Source organism: Carassius carassius, chromosome 1 (genome assembly GCF_963082965.1).
Source record: "Carassius carassius chromosome 1, fCarCar2.1, whole genome shotgun sequence".
NCBI classification, from domain to species: domain Eukaryota; kingdom Metazoa; phylum Chordata; class Actinopteri; order Cypriniformes; family Cyprinidae; genus Carassius; species Carassius carassius.
In genome coordinates this window covers 51,447,656-51,453,655 of record NC_081755.1, presented here as the reverse complement: position 1 = coordinate 51,453,655, position 6,000 = coordinate 51,447,656, and the positions used below count along the sequence as shown (strand labels likewise).

Below are 6,000 nucleotides of genomic sequence, written 5' to 3'. Positions count from 1 at the left end.
GATTAGTTTCACCGCGCTCTCTGTTGTTCTCTCGTGATGCTGGTTTACTACAAACTGTTAGAAATGTTGTTTCTGTAAATAGAGAAAAACAGTTTTGAATCAGGTCAGTTATACCTGTAATATTATCTTCCTCACAGTCGTGACTAAGTTTTGAATCAAGCAGGAATATCTGGAGGAGTATCATCTGAACTGAGATCTGCTGCTGTGAAGATGGAGTTTGTTAAAGAAGAGAATGAAGAGAACACGAGTGAATCAGAAACCTGGAGAATAAAACAAGAAGAACCAGAAACCTGGAGAATAAAACACGAGGAACCAGAAACCTGGAGAATAAAACACGAGGAACCAGAAACCTGGAGAATAAAACAAGCGGAACCAGAAACCTGGAGAATAAAACACGAGGAACAAGGAGGTTGGTGTTTATTCTTCAAACAGTCATTAAAACGAATGTTACATTCACAGATCCTTTATGTAAAAATAAGATCTTAACTTAGATTATCATTTCTTAAATCCATGTTTTAAAGTTCTTATGGAAATGTGAGTGAACGTACACTGAGGAGATTTATTTATTACTTTAATTAGACTTTATTGTTACTTTTTGTAATTATAAAACTGTGTTGAACTCAGACTAAATTAGTTTTTACGCTAATAGAAACCAGATTAAGTAATTCAATATAGGACTGTACTTATTTTAAATCATCTGAATGTCTCAGTAGAGCATTATTTCATTATTTGCTTGTTCAGTACATTTCACTGTAAGTCAGTAACAGTTCTGCAACAAGCTTTGCAAAAATGCAAATGGACTTTTACTATAAGATGTGACCCTGAACCACAAAACCAGTCATAAGTAGCATCTGTAGCACTAGCCAAAAAATGCATTGTATGTGTAAAAAAAATGACAGGGCCATTGATTGCTTGAATCTGATTGGCTGATGAACGTCCTAAGTTAGGGTTCCTTAATTAGTTTTTGCCAAGAGACGAATTCTGCCAACAATACCAAGCCAAGAACCACTGACCTATATATATATATATATATACACACACACGTATATAATTCCAATTATTATTGTTGCTTTTTTTTAAAAGATGGTCACAAGATAAATATTCAGTAAATATTCATTTCTATTAGAAGTGATAATGTCATGTAATGACTATGTGCTTTATTCAATGTTAAAAGTGTCTAATATGATATTGAATATTATTTTGCGTGATCTTCATATCTATAGTAAAATCAGCAATAGATATTTTACTTCTGATCTTGAAAATGAATTAGGCTAAAGGTGGTATCGTTCACTCAAATCTATTTTCAGTGTCCACTTTTCTTTGCTTCACTGGTGTAGACATGATGAAAGTTAATGTCTCTATCTGATGCTGCCTTTGAATTTTCTTGCCACATTATGTGAAATTAGTGAGGGCCAAACATTTTTCTCTCTTGCCCGTGGGCCGCCTATTGAGAAACCCTGTCCTAAGGTATGCAATTATTTTCGGGTAAAATGTTGGCTGTTCGTGAAGAAAATGAACTCAAAATTTCACTGTTAATAGATATATTAGGGAAGTCGTGGCCTAATGGTTAGAGAGTCGGACTCCCAATCGAAAGGTTGTGAGTTCGAGTCCCGGGCCGGCAGGAATTGTGGGTGGGGGGAGTGCATGTACAGTTCTCTCTCCACCTTCAATACCACGACTTAGGTGCCCTTGAGCAAGGCATCGAACCCCCAACTGCTCCCCGGGCGCCGCAGCATAAATGGCTGTCCACTGCTCCGGGTGTGTGCTCACAGTGTGTGTGTGTGTGTGTTCACTGCTCTGTGTGTGTGCATTTCGGATGGGTTAAATGCAGAGCACAAATTCTGAGTATGGGTCACCATACTTGGCTGAATGTCACTTCACACTAAATGTCACTTCACTATTAGCCAAACACTTTTTCGGACAGACTCAAGAGTCAAGAGATAATTCACATGCTCTTTCTCTCTCTCTCTTTTGCTCTCTAACAGCTTAGTTATTAACTGCATTTGTTTGCTATCTTACTAGGTCTAAAATTATGTTTTGGAATTAGAACCAAAGGCATTGGATGAGACGCGGAAGAAACTCCCAATTTGGAAATATCTTATATTTTGTTTGGCGATACTGTATCAATTCTCAAAAATGGAATATCGATATTAAAACAATCAGACAAGATGTAAGGAAATATTAGCTCATTTATTTTGAGAAGAATCAAATCTAAAGATTTGAATTGCTTTAATTGAACTGGTTCCAAATTTAATTTGTTTATACTTTATAAACGGTTCATCCAGTGAAAATCAGTAAATTAAATTAAAATCAGTATATCTTTACAATTCTGTTTATATTACTTCATGGATAATTAGAATACAAACAGGATGATAATTTATACATTACCAGCTAGGTAGCTCGGATCTGGGCAAAGTTTAATCTTAAAATACACCACACAAGACAATACTTCTTTATAAATGAAACAAGAATTTATTGAGCTACTCTATTACATCGATCTTAAACCTAATGGAAACTAGGGATGGGCGATATCTTAACGTTTGCGATATACCGTTGAAAATTCTCCTCACGATAACAATTTGTGTCCTCACCATAATAATGATAAGTCTAGTTGATGACGTAGTTTTGTGCGCGCAGCGCGCGCCCGATTCACGTGCGGACGGAGTGAAAACAAGAATGGCAGAAAGCGGACGCAATGCTGAAGAGTAGCTTGTTGTTAAGCGAGGAGCTACTTCCACTATTTGGAACTGGTTTGGTTACAGAAAATTAAAGGAGGAGCAAACTACCGTAAAATGCACAGTTTGCAGAAAAATGTCGTTACAGAGAGTGGAAACACGTCCAATTTGTTCCACCATCTGAAACACAAACCAGAGTATGAAGAAAGTCAGAAGATACACGAGGCAAAGGAGACAAAAACTACAAGTGTACCTTGGTGTAAGAAAATTCCCACCCAGACGAAAATTGCCAGCGCATTTGCTAACTGCGTTCCTTATGATAAGCAAAGTAAACGATGGAACGAACTGACGGAAGCAATCGTGTTTTGTTTGACAAAAGATATGTTGCCTTTCCAAACGGTCGAAAAAGAAGGATTCAAGCGAATGATCCATAAACTGGACCCAAGATAAAACATGCCCTCAAGGAAGTACTTTTCCAAAACAGCCCTGCCAGCGATGTATGAAGAGTGCCGCGGTAGGGTACAAACATCACTGTCAACGGCGGATTTTTATGCTTCAACTGCAGACATGTGAAGTAGCAGAACGACTGAGCCGTACATTATCCTTACGGTCCACTACATAACGAGTGACTGGAGTTTGAACAGCTGTTGCATCCAGACAAGTTTTTTCGCAGATGACCACACGGTTGAAAAAAATCGCGAAAGCCTTGAAGCAGTTTCTTCAAGAATGGAATTTACATGAGGAGAAACAAGTGTGCCTGACAACGGACAGCGGGGCCAATATAGTAAAAGCAGCCACTCTAAGCGTGGACAAGACGGTCTTGATTTAGCCATTGTCTACACATTGCTATTGGTAAGTTGACTCTTCCGCCACACAAACTTGGGACTGAATCGCCAACACCATGGGGATCAAGACAGAAAATGATTGAGCGGATACCTGAGCAGGAGAAGGCCATTACGCAAGTCCTGGCTGCTGACAGCTCAACCAGGCATCTGGTGCCTACTTGGCAGGATATTGATACTGACTCTGTCAGTAAGGCACTTGGGCCTCTTCCTGATTTTACAGATGCCCTCTCTTCTGAAAAAACTATGTCACAGTGTCATGCCTGAAGCCTACTCTTCACCTATTCAACAGTGAGCTGCTGCAGGGGAAAGATGAAGACACAGATCTCACCAGTTCAGAATCAGAAAGAGCTTTATTGCCAAGTATGCTTGCGCATACAAGGAATTTGTTTTAGTGACATAAGCTTTCAGTACACAGAGACAACAACACACAGACCAAAAAAAACCATTACAAAAAAGGAGAATTACAAATTGGCAAATAAATAAGTGTATAAACAATTGTGCTATAAATGATAATGGAATAGGATTGAGTGAGATGCAGGAATGTTCTAGGATGGAGGGGTAACAAATAAATATAAGGATATTGCACATTTTTTGCATAAGTTTAAGTGGGAAACATTTAACTGTTCATGAGGTAGATTGCCTGGGGGAAGAAACTATTCTTGTGCCTTGCTGTTCTGGTATTTGCGGCTCTGAGGCGCCGGCCAGATGGCAAAAGTTCAAAGATGGGGTGACTTGGATGTGAGGGATCCAGAGTGATTTTCTGAGCCCTTTTCCTCACTCTGGATATGTACAGTTCTTGGAGGGTGGGCAGGGGAGCACCAATAATCCTTTCAGCAGTCCGAACAGTTCTCTGTAGTCTTCTGATATCTGATTTTGTAGCTGAACCAAACCAGACAGTAATTGAAGTACACAGAACTGACTCAATGACGGCTGAGTAGAACTGTTTCAGCAGCTCCTGTGGCAGGTTAAACTTCCTCAGCTGGCGAAGGAAGTACAACCTTTGTTGGGCTTTTTTCACAATGGAGTCAATGTGATTGTCCCACTTCAGGTCCTGAGAGATGGTGGTTCCCAGGAATCTGAATGACTCCACTGCAGCCACAGTGCTGTTCATGATGGTGAGTGGGGAAAGTGCAGGGGGGTTTCTCCTAAAGTCCACAATCATCTCCACTGTTTTGAGCGTGTTCAGCTCCAGGTCGTTAAGACTGCACCAGACAGCCAGCTGCTCAACCTCTTGTTTGTAAGCAGACTCGTCACCGTCCTGGATGAGGCCGATGACTGTAGTGTCGTCTGCAAACTTCAGGAGCTTGACAGAGGGGTCTTTATAGGTGCAGTCGTTGGTGTACAGGGAGAAGAGCAGAGGGGAGAGAACACATCCCTGACGGGCACCAGTGTTGGTGGAGCAGCTGTTTGACATGAATTTCCCCAGTCTCACTAACTGTTGCCTATCTGTCAGAAAGCTGGTGATCCACTGACAGATAGAGCTAGGAACAGAGAGCTGGGTCAGTTTGGTCTGGAGGGTTGTTGGGATGATGGTGTTGAAAGCCGAACTAAAGTCCACAACCAGGATCCTCACATAAGTCCCTGTTTTGTCCAGATGTTGCAGGATGAAGTGCAATCCCATGTTGATTGCATCATCCATGGACCTGTTTGCTCGGTACGCAAACTGCAGGGGGTCCAGTAAGGGTCCAGTGATGTCCTTCAGATAAGCCAGAACCAGTTTTTCAAACGACTTCATGACGACAGACGTTGGAGCCACAGGTCTGTAGTCGTTAAGTCCTGTGATCTTGGGTTTCTTTGGAATGGGGATTATGGTGGAGCGTTTGAAGCAGGAAGGCACTTCACACAACTCCAGAGATCTGTTGAAGATCTGTGAAAAGATGGGGGCCAGCTGGTCAGCACAGATTTTCAGACAGGCTGGTGTAACGCCATCTGGGCCTGGTGCTTTTCTTCTTTTGTTTTTCTTGAAGACCTGGCGCACATCATCTTCACAGATTTGAAGAGCAGGAGGTATGGAGAGGGGGATTGCAGGAGGTGTTAATGGTTGTGTAGGGAGATGGTCAGAGTGGGTGTTGGGGGTTTCAAATCTACAATAAAACTAATTCAGGTCGTTAGCAAGTCGTTGATTAGCCTCAGTGCAAGAGGATGGTGTCTTGTAGTTTGTGATGGCTCTCAGTCCTCTCCAAACTGAAGTAGAGTCGTTGGAAGTAAGCTGGTCTTCCAACTTTTTAGCGTAGGTCTTTTTAGCCGCTCTAATTTCTTTGTTCAGTGTGTTCCTGGCCTGATTGTACAAGACCCTGTCCCCATTTCTGTTGGCATCCTCTTTGGCCTGACGAAGGTGTCTGAGTTTTACTGTAAACCATGGCTTATCATTGTTGAATGTTAAATAAGTCCTGGTAGGAATGCATATATCCTCACAGAAACTAATATATGATGTTACAGTCTCTGTGAGTTCGTCCAGATCGGTGGTAGCAGCTTCAAAA

The 6,000-nt window shown here is 41.3% G+C and overlaps 1 protein-coding gene across 2 annotated transcripts in view; it reads left to right on the top strand.

Annotated features, from left to right (window-relative positions):
• The window catches only part of LOC132094842 (gastrula zinc finger protein XlCGF8.2DB-like), a 120,758-nt gene continuing 114,758 nt past the window's right edge, over positions 1-6,000 (top strand). For both annotated transcript variants that reach the window (XM_059499584.1, XM_059499506.1), the window contains exon 1: positions 1-103. The gene's annotated coding sequence lies outside the window, so the exon portion shown is untranslated. The remainder of the gene's footprint in view (positions 104-6,000) is intronic.